This window comes from Wyeomyia smithii, chromosome 3 (assembly GCF_029784165.1).
Source record: "Wyeomyia smithii strain HCP4-BCI-WySm-NY-G18 chromosome 3, ASM2978416v1, whole genome shotgun sequence".
Taxonomy (NCBI): Eukaryota; Metazoa; Arthropoda; class Insecta; order Diptera; family Culicidae; genus Wyeomyia; species Wyeomyia smithii.
Genome location: NC_073696.1, coordinates 173,970,531 through 173,986,860, shown reverse-complemented (window position 1 = coordinate 173,986,860; position 16,330 = coordinate 173,970,531). Strand labels below are relative to the sequence as shown.

General features: G+C 37.6%; 1 protein-coding gene across 8 annotated transcripts in view; it reads left to right on the top strand.

Moving 5' to 3' along the window:
- Window positions 1-16,330, top strand: part of LOC129726802 (cardioacceleratory peptide receptor-like) — a 150,067-nt gene that overhangs the window by 11,336 nt on the left and 122,401 nt on the right. The window contains exon 1 of one of the 8 annotated variants that reach the window (XM_055683919.1): window positions 10,966-11,510. The exons of 4 other annotated variants lie outside the window; for them this stretch is intronic. The gene's annotated coding sequence lies outside the window, so the exon portion shown is untranslated. Of the gene's footprint in view, window positions 1-10,965; window positions 11,679-11,722; window positions 12,081-16,330 lie in introns of those variants that run through there. 3 more of the 8 variants (XM_055683916.1, XM_055683920.1, XM_055683922.1) reach the window with 3 other exon arrangements.

Genomic DNA, 16,330 nt, shown 5'->3' with positions numbered 1-16,330 from the left:
AACAGGGTTCATAAAATTCTCTGATATTGTGGACTGGATATTTAAAACATTCAACATACCAGATCCCCTTCAAAACATTCTTCTTGCCCTTCTTCCTACAGTGAAAACCTATTTGAAGCAACTCACAGCAACTTGGCCCCTCATTTCAGCTATCGTATCTTTCGATGACTAATACGTCGAAAGAGGTTAGGAATTTTGTCACTGTGTTACAGTGGAACTGCAGAAGTATCATCCCCAAATTCGATTTATTTTCACATTTGATAAACACATACAATTGTGATGCGTTCGCGCTCTGTGAAACTTTTCTCAATTCAAATGACCAACTTAAATTCCACGATTTCAACATCATTCGTCGAGATCGAGACTCACACGGTGGAGGGGTACTTTTAGGGATCAAAAAGTGCTATTCTTTTTTCAGAATCGACCTCCCCTCGATCTCGAATATTGAAGTTGTTGCCATTCAAACGAATATGAAAGGAAAAGACCTTTGCCTTGTTTCGTTATATATTCCCCCATCCGCGCGGATTGAACAGAAGCAACTCCTTGATATAGCAGAATTGCTTCCCGCACCTTTTTTGATTTTGGGAGATTTTAACTCTCACTGTTCGCTATGGGGGTCGCTGTACGACGACAACCGATCTTCTTTAATCTGTAACTTGATCGACGACTTCAATATGACAGTTTTGAATATTGGGGAAGCGACACGCGTACCTAATCCTCCAGCACGTGAAAGCGTGCTTGACCTATCCTTCTGCTCGACATCACTAGCGTTAGATTGCCATTGGGAAGTAATCAACGATCCCCACGGTAGTGATCATCTTCCAATCGTTATATCAATTGCTAATGGTTCGACTCACCCGAACCCAATCAATATTTCCTACGATCTTACACGTAATATTGATTGGAAGTGTTATGAGTCTATTATAGCGCAATCTATCGAGACTCACGAGGAACTTCCTCCGAAGGAAGAATACGCGTTCTTAGCTGGCTTGATAATCGACGCCGCGACTCAAGCTCAGACGAAACCGATACCCGGGGTAACGATTAGACAGCGCCCTCCCAACAAATGGTGGGACAAAGAGTGCTCTGAGCTGTACGTGCGAAGGTCCGCGGCGTATAAGGACTACCGGGAGTACGGCACTGTCAACCTGCTTCGAAAGTACGAGGCACTGGGCAGGCAGATGAAGAGCTTAGTAAAGGCGAAAAAACTCGGGTACTGGCGGCGGTTCGTGAACGCGTTGTCGAGGGAAACAGCGATGAGCACTCTTTGGGATACCGCCAGGCGCATGCGGAACCGTGACGTTTCGAATGAAAGCGAGGAGTATTCAGATCGCTGGATACTCGATTTTGCCAAAAAGGTCTGTCCGGACTCTGTACCGGAACAGAAAACCTTTCGCGACGCGTTATTAGTAACTATGGAAGAGCCTCCATTTTCGATGTTGGAATTTTCAATGGCTCTCCTGTCGTGCAACAATAAGGCTCCAGGGTTAGATAGAATAAAATTCAACCTGTTGAAGAATCTACCCGACTCTGCAAAAAGACGCTTGTTGAATTTGTTCAACAAGTTTCTTGAGCAAAATATTGTTCCGCATGACTGGAGGGAGGTAAAAGTCATTGCTATTCGGAAACCCGGGAAACCTGCCTCTGATCACAATTCATATAGGCCGATTGCGATGCTCTCTTGCCTCCGGATATTAATGGAGAAAATGATCCTCTTACGGTTAGACAAATGGGTCGAAACAAACGGGTTACTTTCAGATACTCAATTTGGCTTTCGCCGGGGCAAAGGGACGAACGATTGCCTAGCGTTGCTTTCTACTGAAATTCAACTAGCCTTTGCTCGAAAAGAGCAAATGGCTTCTGCGTTCATGGATATTAAGGGGGCTTTTGACTCTGTCTCTGTAGAAGTTTTAAGCGCGAAACTTCATTCGCAGGGACTTTTACCAAATTTGAATAACTTTTTGCTCAATTTGTTGTCAGAAAAGCATATGTATTTCTCACATGGCGATTCGACAACTTCCCGAATTAGTTACATGGGTCTTCCCCAGGGTTCATGTTTAAGTCCTCTCTTATATAATTTTTACGTCAATGACATCGATGAATGTCTTGCAAATTCATGCACGCTAAGGCAACTTGCAGACGAAAGCGTTGTATCCATTACTGGTAGCGAGGCTAGCGATCTGCAAGGACCAGCTCTTAAGCTGGGTATCGAATTCTCTCCGGAGAAAACTGAGCTGGTCGTTTTTTCTAGGAAGCATAATCCAGCTCAACTGCAGCTCCTACTAACGGGTAAAACGATCTCTCAGGTTTTAGTCGCTAAATATCTCGGGGTCTGGTTCGACTCTAAATGCACCTGGGCTTATCATATTAGGTATCTGACACAAAAATGTCAACAGAGGATTAATTTTCTTCGTACGATTACCGGAACCTGGTGGGGAGCCCACCCAGGAGACCTTCTAAGGCTTTACCAAACAGCGATATTGTCTGTAATTGAGTACGGGTGTTTCTGCTTTCGCTCCGCAGCAAACACACATTTGATCAAACTGGAACGAATACAATATCGTTGTTTGCGTATTGCCTTAGGTTGCATGCAGTCGACCCATACGATGAGTCTTGAAGTGCTAGCGGGTATTCTTCCGTTGAAACATCGTTTTTGGAATCTCTCTTACCGGTTGCTAATTCGATGCACAGTTATGAACCCATTAGTAATTGAAAATTTCGAGAGATTGGTCGACCTTCAATCTCAATCCAGATTTATGACTTTATATTTTACTATATGGCTCAAGATATTAATCCTTCTTCATACGATTCCTCCAATGTCGCACTTTTAGATACTTCTAATAATGCTATATTCTTCGACACCACCATGAAACAAGACATTTCTGGTATCCCGGATCAATTGCGACCCCAAGAGATCCCTAAAAAATTTTCCAATAAGTTTAAACATGTTAGTTATGATAAAAGGTTTTACACTGACGGATCTAATCTAGATGAGTCCACTGGCTTCAGTGTTTTCCACGAAAATTTTACCGCCTCCTACAAACTCGATGCTCCTGCTTCCGTGTACGTCGCAGAGCTTGCTGCCATTCAGTACTCTCTTGGGATCATCGAAACCCTGCCCATAGACCACTACTTCATCTTCACAGACAGTCTCAGTGCCATTGAGGCTCTGCGATCGATGAAGACTGTGAAGCACACCCCGTATTTCCTGGGGAAAATACGGCGGTTTTTAAGTGCTTTAACAGATAAAAATTACCGGGTTACCTTAGCGTGGGTCCCTTCTCATTGTTCCATTCCGGGCAATGAAAAGGCTGACGCTTTAGCTAAGGTGGGTGCTATTGATGGCGATATTTATGTAAGACCAATTGCTTATGATGAATTTTATAGCATTTTGCGTCAGAGAACACTCAACAGTTGGCAATCATCATGGAACTCAGATGAACTGGGACGGTGGCTACATTCCATTTTTCTTAAGGTATCGACGAAAGCATGGTTCAAGGGGTTGGATGTAGGCCGGGACTTCATTCGCGTGATGTCCAGACTTATGTCCAATCACTATACGTTAAACACGCATCTCTTTCGTATAGGGCTTGTAGACAGTAATCACTGCGTTTGTGGCGATGGCTACCATGACACTAAAACGAAGACTCGGCATCTCTATGTTTGCGCAGACACCTCAGACCAAAACTGCTCAAATAGAACATCACTGGTTAGCCACGTACAAATGAATACATTCTGTATAGTTAAAAACAAAATTGTCACCTTAAATCCCCACTAGCTCGTAGTCGGCCGCGAGAATAAAAAAAAGGCCTCCCTCTTTTCCCTGCTAATTTAAAATTTTAAAAAAAAGTACTTGGCTCAGTTAAACATAAATTGTATCGTGCCGTGTCAAATAAACTATTTAAAATCTAAACTAGAAACACAAGCTTCTGCAGAAACTTAGTCGAAAGTCGATCAGTGCGTCTTGAACTGTCCTACAGATCAGACGTTTTTTCGGTTGCTTGTGGACTGATCTTTGACTGCCTATAGCTTCAAAGTTTGTGTTTTGTCAGTGTGTCTTTTAAAGATTACCTGAAAGTTATTTCTCATCAGTCTTTCTCAAGACTACCTACTTTTGAATTTAACATTTGTTTTAACTTTTTTCGTATCACCTGAAATGGCTGGACGGAAAAAGAAACCTCGCATCGCTGCGGGGAGGAAAAGAGAGGCATCTCTTTCTGAACCTTTCGAGTGTCTGTAGTGACAATCCTTTTGATATTTTGCCTGAGCAAGAAGCTGGTGAAATGGAAGTTATTAATAATGAAACTATACAAAATATAAAATCTTTAAAAAAGGAAAAAGTTCCACCTTTCTTCTGAATTTAATATATTCAAAAAGGAACTTTCAACGTTTGTTTCTGACGTTAAAGTTACCTATCAAATTGGCCGTAGAGGTGAATGCCGCTTATAAGCCGACTCAGTAAAGGGTCGTGATCGTCTTGTTCAGTATTTAACTGACAAGATGTACAAATTTTTTACATATGACACCAAGAACGCCAAGCCGTTCAAGGTTGTCTTGAAGGGTCTCACCAACGATCAAACCGTTGATGAGATCAAACTTACTTTAACAGAATTACTTGGCATAGCCCCTACCCAAGTAATTCTAATGAAACAAAAATCACGAGGCGAAAACAGTCAGAGAACTGGAATTTCCCTTGTTAATTATTTAATTCATTTTAACCGCAATGAGGTTAACAACTTAAAATTTTTTGAAAAAGCACATGCTTTGTATAATGTGCGTGTAAAGTGGAAAATTTATAGGAAGTATGGCGGAGGTGAAAAGCATATCACCCAATGCCGTATTTGCCAACGTTATGGCCATGGTTCCAAATTCTGTAACATGGACCAAGAATGTCTTAATTGTGGAGACTCTTCTTACAAAAAGGACACATGTCCTGTGAAAGAGAGTAAAAATTTTCGCTGTGCGAATTGTAACGGCAACCATATGTCAAATTTTTATCAATGCCCAGTCCGTTTAGCAATCGTTAAGGCAAGGCAAGGTAAACAAAATTCAATTTCTCAATTAAAACCAACTTCAAAACAAAATTCTCCAAGCGTACCAGTGACGCATAGTTTACCTACTCCTTTGCATACCCGTTTAACTTATGCACAGGTTACAGGTAGTTCGAACATTATACCGCCTAGTGTTGGTAGTTCGAAAATGACCGTTAATGTGGGTAAGCAAAACACGCTAGAAAATAATTGTACACCTGTTACTCCAGCTAATATTGCTGCCGAAAATATTTTTTCTAATGTCAACTGCCTGGGGCCTATTACGGCAGGTAAACTTTCTTTTTTGCAACAGGCGATCTTATGAACGCCATGTTGCAGGCAAAATCAATGTTTGAAGCCATTCAAATAGGCACAAATTTTACTATTAAAATTGTTTCTAATTTAAAATTTAGCAATGATTTTAAATAAAACAATTAAAATATTAAATTGGAATGCTCGCTCATTGAAGGCCAATGAGAATGAGCTTTTTAATTTTTTAACAGTAAATAATGTGCATATTGCCATTATTACTGAAACATTTTTGAAACCTAACATAAAATTAAAATATGATCCCAATTACGTGGTTCATAGATATGATAGGATTCAGGGTTCCGGCGTTGGAGTTGCAATTGTTATTCATCGCCGAATCAAACATTGTGCTCTTCCCCATCTTGAGACGAAAGTTATTGAAACATTGGGAATTGAAGTTCAAACTGAACTTGTGATTTTATTTATTTCCGCAGCATATTTACCATTTCAATGCACACGCGAGCTCAAAAATTATTTTAAAGGTGATTTACAAAAACTCACCAGAAATCGTTCGAAATTTTTCATAATCGGCGATTTTAACGCTAAACATCGTTCATGGAATAATTCTCAAAGTAATTCCAATGGCAAAATTTTATTCAATGATTGTTCTTCAGGATACTATTCTATTTTGTCTCCGAATAGTCCTACATGCTTTTCTTCTGTAAGAAACCCTTCAACAATTGATTTGGTGCTAACAGATCAAAGTCATGTATGTAGTGATTTGATCACACATGCTGACTTTGATTCTGACCATCTTCCAATAACTTTTTCTTCATCCCATGAATCAGTTTTAAATCCTATGAGCTCTGTTTTTAATTATAACAAGGCTTATTGGGAAAGTTACAAAACTCATATTGAGAGAAATTTCAATAATGAGCTTGATTTGCAAAACGAAGTGAATATTGATTCCGCTTTGGAAGCATTAAAATGTGCAATTGTTGATGCCAGGAATTATTCTGTTCCAAAGGCTCAAGTGAAATTTGATTCATCAATAATTGACGAAAATCTTCAACTTCTAATTCGTTTGAAAAATGTCCGCAGACGTCAATATCAACGTTCTCGTGACCCTGTTTTTAAAACTATTTATAAAGATTTACAGAAAGAGATTAAGCATAGATTTACTCTTCTGAGAAATCAAAATTTTGAGACTAAAGTTGAAAAATTGAAACCATATTCAAAACCATTTTGGAAGCTGTCGAAGATTCTTAAGAAACCTTCAAAGCCTATTCCAGTTTTGAAAGATGGTGAACGTTTTCTTGTATCCAATGAACAAAAGGCTCAAAGACTTGCTCAGCAGTTTGAGAGTGTTCATAACTCAAATTTGAATTTTGTGAGTCCAATTGAAAATGAAGTCACACGTGAATTTGATTTAATTTCTTCCCAGAATTTTTTACCTGCAGAAATAATTGAAACTAACTTGAATGAGATTAAATCAATTATTAAAAATTTCAAAAATATGAAAGCACCTGGTGACGAAGGAATCTTTAATATACTAATCAAACATCTCCCTGAGAGCACAATGCAATTTTTAGTGAAAATTTTCAATTGCTGCTTCAAAATTGCATATTTTCCCAAATTATGGAAAAATGCAAAAATTACTCCCATTTTAAAACCGGATAAGAACCCAGCTGAAGTTTCAAGTTATCGACCAATCAGTTTGCTTTCTTCAATAAGTAAACTGTTTGAGAGAATTATTCTTAACAGAATGATGTCACACATCAACGAAAATTCAATTTTTGCAAATGAACAGTTTGGATTTCGCCATGGGCATTCCACAACTCGATTGGAGCTTTATCAACCAGTGTAGAAATTTGGATGAGGCCGTGTCACGATTTACTGCATTGATTCAGGAACTTATACATTCATATATTCCCAAAGTTCGTCCTCGCTATAAGCCTACCTGGGGAAACAGGCATCTTGCTAGGCTCAATCGTGCTCGCAAATCAACTCTGCGTGCCTACCAAAGAAACAGAAACCCCGTCAATAGGATCCGTCTCACCTCTGCCAGTCGATCATATAAAGCCCTAAACAGAAAACTATATTCGTCTTTCGTGCGCAGAACAGAACACAACCTACGTTCGAACCCAAAAAGCTTTTGGAGGTTTCTTAATTCGAAACGTAAGGAGGATGGATTACCATCTAGCATGTTTTTGTCAAATAGTGTAGCGTCCACGAATGACAGTAAATGCGTTCTGTTTGCCAAGTATTTTGCTGGTGTTTTCAATAGCGAGTGTGCATCCTCGGACGAAATTGCTGAAGCCATGTTTCCTGTTCCTAGTGACACATTTTGCGCCGATATCTCTACAATCTCAAACGAAGAAGTTGCTGAAGCCATTTGCAACCTGAAACAATCATTCTCTCCTGGACCCGATGGTATTCCTGCCGTTATCCTGAAGAAATGCGCTGCAGTTTTAAAGTCACCGCTAGCCGCTATTTTCAACCTTTCCCTTCAATGTCATCAATTTCCTCGCAGCTGGAAAGAATCTTTGATGTTTCCGGTTTTCAAAAAAGGTGATAAACGAAATGTGGAACACTATCGTGGGATCTCTTGTTTGTGTGCTTGTTCAAAATTTTTTGAAACGATTGTCCACAATCATCTCATGTTCAGCATAAAAAGCTATATTTCTACCGCTCAGCATGGGTTTTACCCTGGTCGATCCGTTTCTACTAACTTGCTGGAATTCACTTCACTCTGCTTGCGTGGTATGGATCGTGGTTTTCAGGTTGATGCTATTTACACGGACCTGAAAGCTGCTTTTGATCGTGTTGATCATGGATTACTTTGTGCAAAATGCGACAAGCTTGGAGCTTCAACTGGACTGGTAAAATGGCTCAGTTCTTATCTACGCAACCGACAGATCGCGGTAAAGTTGGGAACGTCGCAATCCGCTTGGTTCAGCAACAATTCTGGTGTTCCTCAAGGCAGCATTCTTGGGCCGCTGCTTTTCTCTTTGTACATTAATGATGTAACTAAAGTTCTACCACCTGGCACACGACTATTGTACGCTGATGATACTAAAATATTTCAAATTGTTGAGAATTATGATGATTGCTGTAGACTTCAAACGTTACTCGATGCTTTCAACGACTGGTGCCTACGCAACTATATGATGCTGAGCATTCCCAAATGTACCGTGATCAGCTTCCAGCGCAAAAAACAGCCGTTGCTTTTTGACTATCGTATCGCTGGCACTTATTTACATCGTAGCGACGTTGTCACTGATTTGGGTGTTTTGTTGGACACCAGTATGTCATTTAGGCAGCATTATTCTGCGATCATCAATAAAGCCAATCGTCAACTTGGTTTAATATTTAGGATTGGAAAGGAGTTTCACGATCCTGGTACTATGCGCACACTCTACTGCTCTCTGGTACGCTCAGTTTTAGAAACTGCCTGCGTTGTTTGGGACCCGTACTACGATCTTTGGATACAGCGAATCGAGCGCATTCAAAAGCTTTTTATCCGAAGGATTTGTCGCAGATTGCCATGGAGGAACCCTGATAATTTGCCGCCATACGAAAACCTTTGCCTGCTGGTGGGGATAAAACCCCTTGAAGAACGTCGTAAGGACATACTGGCCAGAACTGTGCACAAAATCCTCACTGGTTGCTATGACTGCCCCGCTATCTTGACAATGCTTCAGCTGCAATGCCCTCTTCGTCCACAACGTCATCAGCGATTACTGCAGACCAACGCACACCGCACGAATTATGGCCAGCATGAACCTGTTCGTCGGATGGCTTTGGTTTATAATCGTCAAAATGTTAATTTTAATTTCTAGTATAGTTAATTAATGTGCATTGCTTGTTTTGACTTTATCTATGTTATCTGTATCAAATTTTTGTAATATCTCTGTATATGTTTTTGTTTTTTAAAAAAGATGCTGGGTTTTTATGCCGCCTTAATAGTCGCCTACCAGTGACTTTCAAGGTGGCTTTTCCCAGCCATACACTCACTTATTCATTAAGACTGCTAGTCGGATGGATTTATTTCAATAAATAAATAAACTCATCAATTGCTCAGAGTTACTAATATGATACGAGCTAACAAATCTGAAGGTTATTCCACTGGAGCTGCTCTTTTAGACATAGAAAAAGCATTCGACAGTGTTTGGCATAAAGGTTTGATTGCGAAATTGCAAACTTTTAATTTTCCAATTTTCCTAATCAAAATTTTAAAAAATTATCTTACTGATCGAACTCTGCAGGTTGTCTATCAGAATTCAAAATCTGATAGATTTCCTGTCAGAGCAGGTGTACCTCAAGGTTCAGTCTTGGGTCCAGTCCTGTACAACATATTCACTTCAGATCTTCCTGATTTGCCTCCAGGGTGCACAAAGTCATTGTTCTGCGATGACACAAGCATTTCCGTAAAAGGAAAAAGTCTTCGTGTCATATGCAGTCGATGCAGAAAAGTTTAGATATTTTTTCTTCCTACTTGCAAAAGTGGAAAATCTCTCCCAATGCTTCTAAAACTCAAATGATAATTTTTCCGCATAAGCCTAGGGCTTCTTTCCTCAAGCCAAACAATAATCACGTTGTCAAGATGAATGGGGTTATTTTAAGTTGGTCCGACAAGGTTAAGTACTTGGGACTAATTTATGATAAAAAACTTATTTTCAAAGAGCACATTGAGAGTATACAAGCCAAGTGCATCAAATATACGAGATGTTTATATCCTCTCATTAACAGGAATTCTAAACTTTGTTTAAAGAACAAACTTTTGATTTACAAAAAAATTTTTAGACCAGCAATGCTTTATGCTGTACCGATCTGGTCAAGTTGCTGTTCAACAGGGAAGAAAACGCTCCAAAGGATTCAGAATAGAATTCTGAAAATGATTTTGAGGCGTCCTCCTTGGTTTGGTACACTCGAATTACATAGACTTACTGGTGTTGAACCATTAGAAGCTATGTCAAATAAAATTATTAACAATTTTCGACAAAAATCGTTGCAATCCTCAATTGCTACGATAAGCTCTCTTTATAGCCAATAAGTTAGCAATTAAGTTTGTTGTAAGTTTATTTCCCCTTTTCTGACAAGTAGGTTTAAATCCCTACGAATGATAAGTCCTAATTGCGAAAGCAAACAAATCCTAACAATTAAAATTACAAATTTCTAATAGTGTTGAGAAGTCACCATTTGTGATTGGACACACATACTCATTATTTACTAATATTTATCATAAATACTTAAGCTACTAACAAATCCCCCCTTAAAAAAAAAAGTCGAAAGTCGATTACGCTTTTTCTTAATAATTGATCCTTTTTTTCAAAAAGAGCCGCTTGCATGGCTCTGTAGATTTTACCTTCGGATCTGCATGACCGTAAAAAAGGATCGTTCCCGTAGGTTAATCTACAGAAATTTCTGTGAAATTGGCATTGTCGATGAGATGGCATGCATGCATACGATGCATCAAAATGGCACAGGAAACAGCAAGTTTTCTGCTTCGTTCGTTCTTCTTTACAGGGTTGTTTCGAGTCTTTTCGATACTGAGAGCCGTGTATCGATATTGATGAAGTATCGCTGGTAAAACATCGATACCAAATATCCGCGTATCGGAAGTAGAAGGATCGATTCTGTATTAGTATCGGTGGTATCGCAACGTCCTTAGTAGTTTCATAAAAACCGAACATCTAATACACAAAATTATTGATCCTTGTTTGCTTCAATTCTAGTATTTATTACGTCTCGTTTTAGATGTTAGAAGTGCAAGCGTAACGTTTGATGGATCCTGTGAATTAGTTTAAGTTGCCAAAGATACTTGCGCGTAGCAAATTTAATATGCTGCAAACATTAATTTGTGCTCCAGTTATTTCTAAGTTTTTTTTTCAAGCATGCGAAATATTTTCTGTTTTCACGCTATTTAGATACGCTGAAAGTGAAAAGTCATCATCGTTCCGTTTGTTATTTATTCCCGCGTAGCAGAATAGTGATATTTAATAAGCATCAGAAGAGTAACGAGACATAAAAATGTGTTCGTTTTGCCGTTCACTGGTTTACTGGCTGTTACAGAAATGCCGTTTTATTTATATCGTGCGGTGGAAAAAGAAGAGCACTGATTGTATTTATTTCTATGTAAATATGGTGCACAAGCAGGCTACTCAGACAGTAAAGCAGTAGCCTGACCTCGCTGTCATCTAGAGAAAAGAGGTGCATAGAGACCGAATGGTATGCGAAATTCGAAGTCTTGCAACTTACAGTGACAGACGCAATCAGCGCAGCGGGCGAAGGGTGAAACGAAATACAAGTAAAAAAACCTTTCTCTTGGCATTTCTACTTTTGACATAAACGAAAATAGTCAAGTTTTTATCTTTGTCAGTGGATATCTGTTGGAAGGTATGGTAAATAAACAATTGTTTTAATAATTTTATCGGCCAATAGTATGTGATTTTTGACGTCGTACTGTTGATTACAGTATTGAGTGGATGCTGTGATACTATGAGACCTTAGATATAAATTTGTAAAAAAAAATTGAAAGCTGAGTGTTTTGCACGCATGATGCATTTCAAGGTCTCGCAAATTAAGCAAAAACTAAGGGACTGTCGAATACGGCGAGATACTTCTTGTTCACTTTGTGATTCGTGTCTTTCACATAACGGTGTGAAAGCCACGAAAATTGAGTTTAATATCGATGAAACAGGTGCTCTGTACATTAAGTACACATTTTAACCATCTACATTAGGTTACGGTACAAACATCGGAATCCCAACCACCTAGATCGAAGTATACGGAACGGAGGTAAACAATCGCATCGTCATATTTTCACTGAAAAAGAATTATATTGGAACATTATTGACGATATGCAATTTTTTAGAAGAAAGAATTTGATGAGATAATGACGTGAGAAAAAATTTTGTCCATCAATTAGGCCCAGAAAAAAAGCTCTGCCAGTAATCCCATATTATAAAAATATGTAGGTACTATTATAACGACAACAAAATAACAAAAATGAATAGAATAATATAAAAATATAAACAAATAATGTGATTTGAATATAAGAAACATTATAAGAATCATTCTACCCGTTTTATCCCTATTTCTTGTGAACTAATCACCCCCTTATCACACTGTTAAAGAGAGATTGTGATATGTATATTGATTGCACATTTCGATGCATCTATGATGGATCTCAAATTCGAAATATGTGGATACCGGATAAATTAGAAAGTTATTTTGTTATAAGTTTTATGTTCTAAAATGGCCTCCAAAATTACATCATCAAGACACAGTTTTTCATCAAAAGAGTTCAACTTCAATTTCGAATCATTCAATTTGAAAAATGCTCTTGAGCTTGCTTTTCAAAAGCAAGTTTCCCTAACATTTCAATTTATTCTTGGCCTATGTTTCTATACCACCTGACACTTAATACTTCAGAAATATGTATAATAGAATACATACGCTCTTTTAGAAAAATTACTTCTGAGTCTAATAAATTTTTCCACCCATAAAATGTACTTAATTTTTGAAGCCATATAAGCATTATGGAATGGCTGCATTGGGGGATTATGTGGTGAGAATAAATTTCCTAATAGGTAAATTTAAAAACACATTGCCGGAGACAGGAAGTTCGCAAGCCTGAGTCCCGTCTGGATGAGGCATATTTTTTCTAAGCCTAAGACACGTTCTTCTGTTCCTTTTCGTGAAACAAAAAAATGAAATTAGTTTGGTAAGCAGAATGAGTTTTTTTCTTTAAACTAAGGCAACATGTCTCTTTAAATATTGGTTTGAGTAATAAAAATATATTACACACCACATATAGTCATGACACAAGAAATTTTCTTATGACGTGGTCCTTAGAGAAATTACACAGCTGAAGAAATATATCGAATCTGAACACTTGAAGAGTAGTAAAACAGTAAAGAGTGGTTAGGTTGTATCATCCATTGCCATTGCTTACGTCGAGCGGAGGTCAGAAAACGACTAATGATTCACAACAAGAAGCCTTGAGCGGTGTTCGATGATACCATCTTACCAGTCAACTGTCCAGTGTTGCTATATGCAATGACGACACTCCATTTGATCCAGGATAACTTCTCGATGATAAACTTACCCTTGAGCGTTGTTATATTTCCACTGGTGGATGTTCTGGCGGTCATCAATACTGCAGGCATCACAGAAAAGAAATGTACTCCCATTTGTGTAAAGAAAGTGGTACCGTTGTTTAATATCATTGCTATATGTATAGCTGATTGCTTAGTTATCTTATTATTACCATCGTCATACAATGAACTTCAACAGTATTCACATTGATTTTCTAGATAATGCCTAGCTGAAGCCAGGGTTGCAAAGCTATTTTGATATAAAACCTTCAATAGGAAATAATTGGGAGAGTAATCTACTTTTAAGGTAATGTTTTATATACATCTAGGTTAGCACACATGCTTCAAAGTCCGAAAATATTTTTGATCTCTGTGTTACAGTTATCCAAAAGTCGGTAGATTTTGCATCAATGCTTCATGTTATGTAAATAAGTAATTAATTACTGGACAAGTGTAATTCATTCTTATGTATTCAAGAATAAATGAGTGTTCCTATTTGTAACTCTTGAACCACATCTAAGGCATTACCATTTCTTGTTGGAAGAAGTCTGAGAACAGGTCTTTTCCTGTCATTACTTTTGAAGTTCAGGAAATTACGCACACATACAATAATTGTTGAATCGTGAATTCGGAACCTCTTGTTTATGAAAAAGACCATCGTGCAAACTCGACTAAGAGGCTGGTAGCATCCTTTCAAATTCAACGAAACTTTATGGGTGTGTATGCCAAGAAATACAAATAAGCTATCAAGGAATGACTATAAGAGTGTCTGAACTACTACAGAAAACTATTGACAAAATTAAATTTGAGATGATACACTAAAAAATATGATTTTAAAAACAAAAACTAACTTCTAGGGAAATGTGCTTTCTTTTGGAATTCCGAAAAATTTAGAAAATTGTTTGATCTCAAATACACAGGAAAAAAATTATTTTTAAAAGAAAAAGTGATTGTAAAAAATAGGTAATTCCAGTTTTTAGTTTTTACATTTTCAGATTAGTTTTTAGAAGTTTTTAAATACACAATCTAGTTGCACAATCAAGTACTTTTGAACAAAACAAAGTGGGCTCTTTTAGGGAAAAAACCTAAATTAATCCACCTAGCGGTCAGACTCAGCCTTTCTCATTCAAACTTATTATTTGTAAAAATAAATTAACATGAATGCTTAAATCCAATAAAGGTATATTCACTTTTTGGGTTCTTAAATATTGATGTTGTTATTGAAGTATAAAATATGAAATTTGACGTAATGTTAGTGCTTAAAAAATAGCGAAATAAGAGAAATGACTCTTAATTTCGAACAATTTTAATCACGAGCGATACCAGGAACGTTCAAATAGTACGATACCACATCTTACTAGCCCGTTCATCTGATATCAATATTGTTCAAAACGGTTGTGTAGTTTCTGAGATAATGAAGTTTCGCGATTTTCACATTTCGATACATTACAGACAAAGTTACAGTCCGATTACAGCAAAATTGAATAGGGTGTTATGAGGCAGCTAGACCTTTCATTTGACACTAATTTTGTGGAAATCGGTTCAACCATCTCGAGAAAAGCGAGTGAGTTTATGTAGTCTTCGGAAAATGTTTCTTTTCATAGCTGGATTTCACATTTTCAAACATAACAGGCAAAGTAATAATCCGGTTGCAAAAAAAATCATGGGGTCTTGTGGGGCGTCAAGACTTTCCATATGACACTGATTTTATAAAAATCGGTCCAGCCATCTCTGAGAAACATGAGTGAGATTAAAAAGTCTCCAGAACACGTTTCTTTCCATTACTTTTGAACCACAAGTTCAATCTTCATAAAATTCGAAAGTTAAAGGTTTTTTAGGTAGCCCGTTCGTTTGAAATTAATTTTGTTCAAATCGGTTGTGTAGTTTCTGAGATATTGATGTTTCGTGATTTTTACATTTTGATACATAACCTCTAAACTAAAAATCCGATTACAATGATACTCAATAGGGGGAGCTGGGGCAACTATACCTTTCATTTGCAATTAATTTTATTGAAATCGGTTCAGCCATCTCTGAGAAAATCGAGTGAGATTGGGAGAGCGTTACACACACACATAGACGCACATACAGAAAATGCTCAGCTCGTCGAACTGAGTCGAGTGATATACGACGCACTTTTATACCTCTAGTTTTTGCAGTGATTGCTATACCTTTCTAGGAGAAAGGCAAAAAGAAATGACTTTTAATATCGAACAATTTCATCACGAGCGATACCGGGAACGTTCAAATTATTTTGAGCCCATATATATCGATCAAAGCAGGTATAGTTTTAAATAGTCTTTGAATTTCTTTTCGTTTCATAACTTTTGAACCACATATCAAGTTATAATGAAGTTAGTAATGCGTAAGTTTAAGAGATAACTCGTTCGTATGACACTTGTTATGTTAAATAAGTCGTGTGATCTTTGAGATAATAGACTTTCGTTGTTATTACAATTTCATACATAACGGTTTCTTAAGTTCAATTATAATCGAATGAAATGGGAACGTATAGAGCAGCCGAATTATGAAACCGCTTGGTCAATCATAATTTATCAGTTAACCCTCAACTAGCCCGTTCATTTAATATCAATATTGTTCAAATCGGTTGTGTAGTTGCTGAGATAATAATGTTTCGTGATTTTCACATTTCGATACATTACAGACGAAGTTACAGTTCGATTACAGTTAAATTCAATAGGGTGTTATGAGGCAGCTAGACCTTTCATTTGACACTAATTTTGTGGAAATCGGTTCAGCCATCTCTGCGAAAAGTGAGTGAGTTTAAGTAGTCTTGTGAAGTTTTACTTTTCATAGCAGGATTTCACATTTTTAAACATAACAGGCAAAGTAAAAGTCCGATTGCAAAACAAATCAATAGGGTCTGATGGGGCAACTAGACCTTCCATTTGACACCGATTTTATGAAAATCGGTCCAGCCATCTCTGA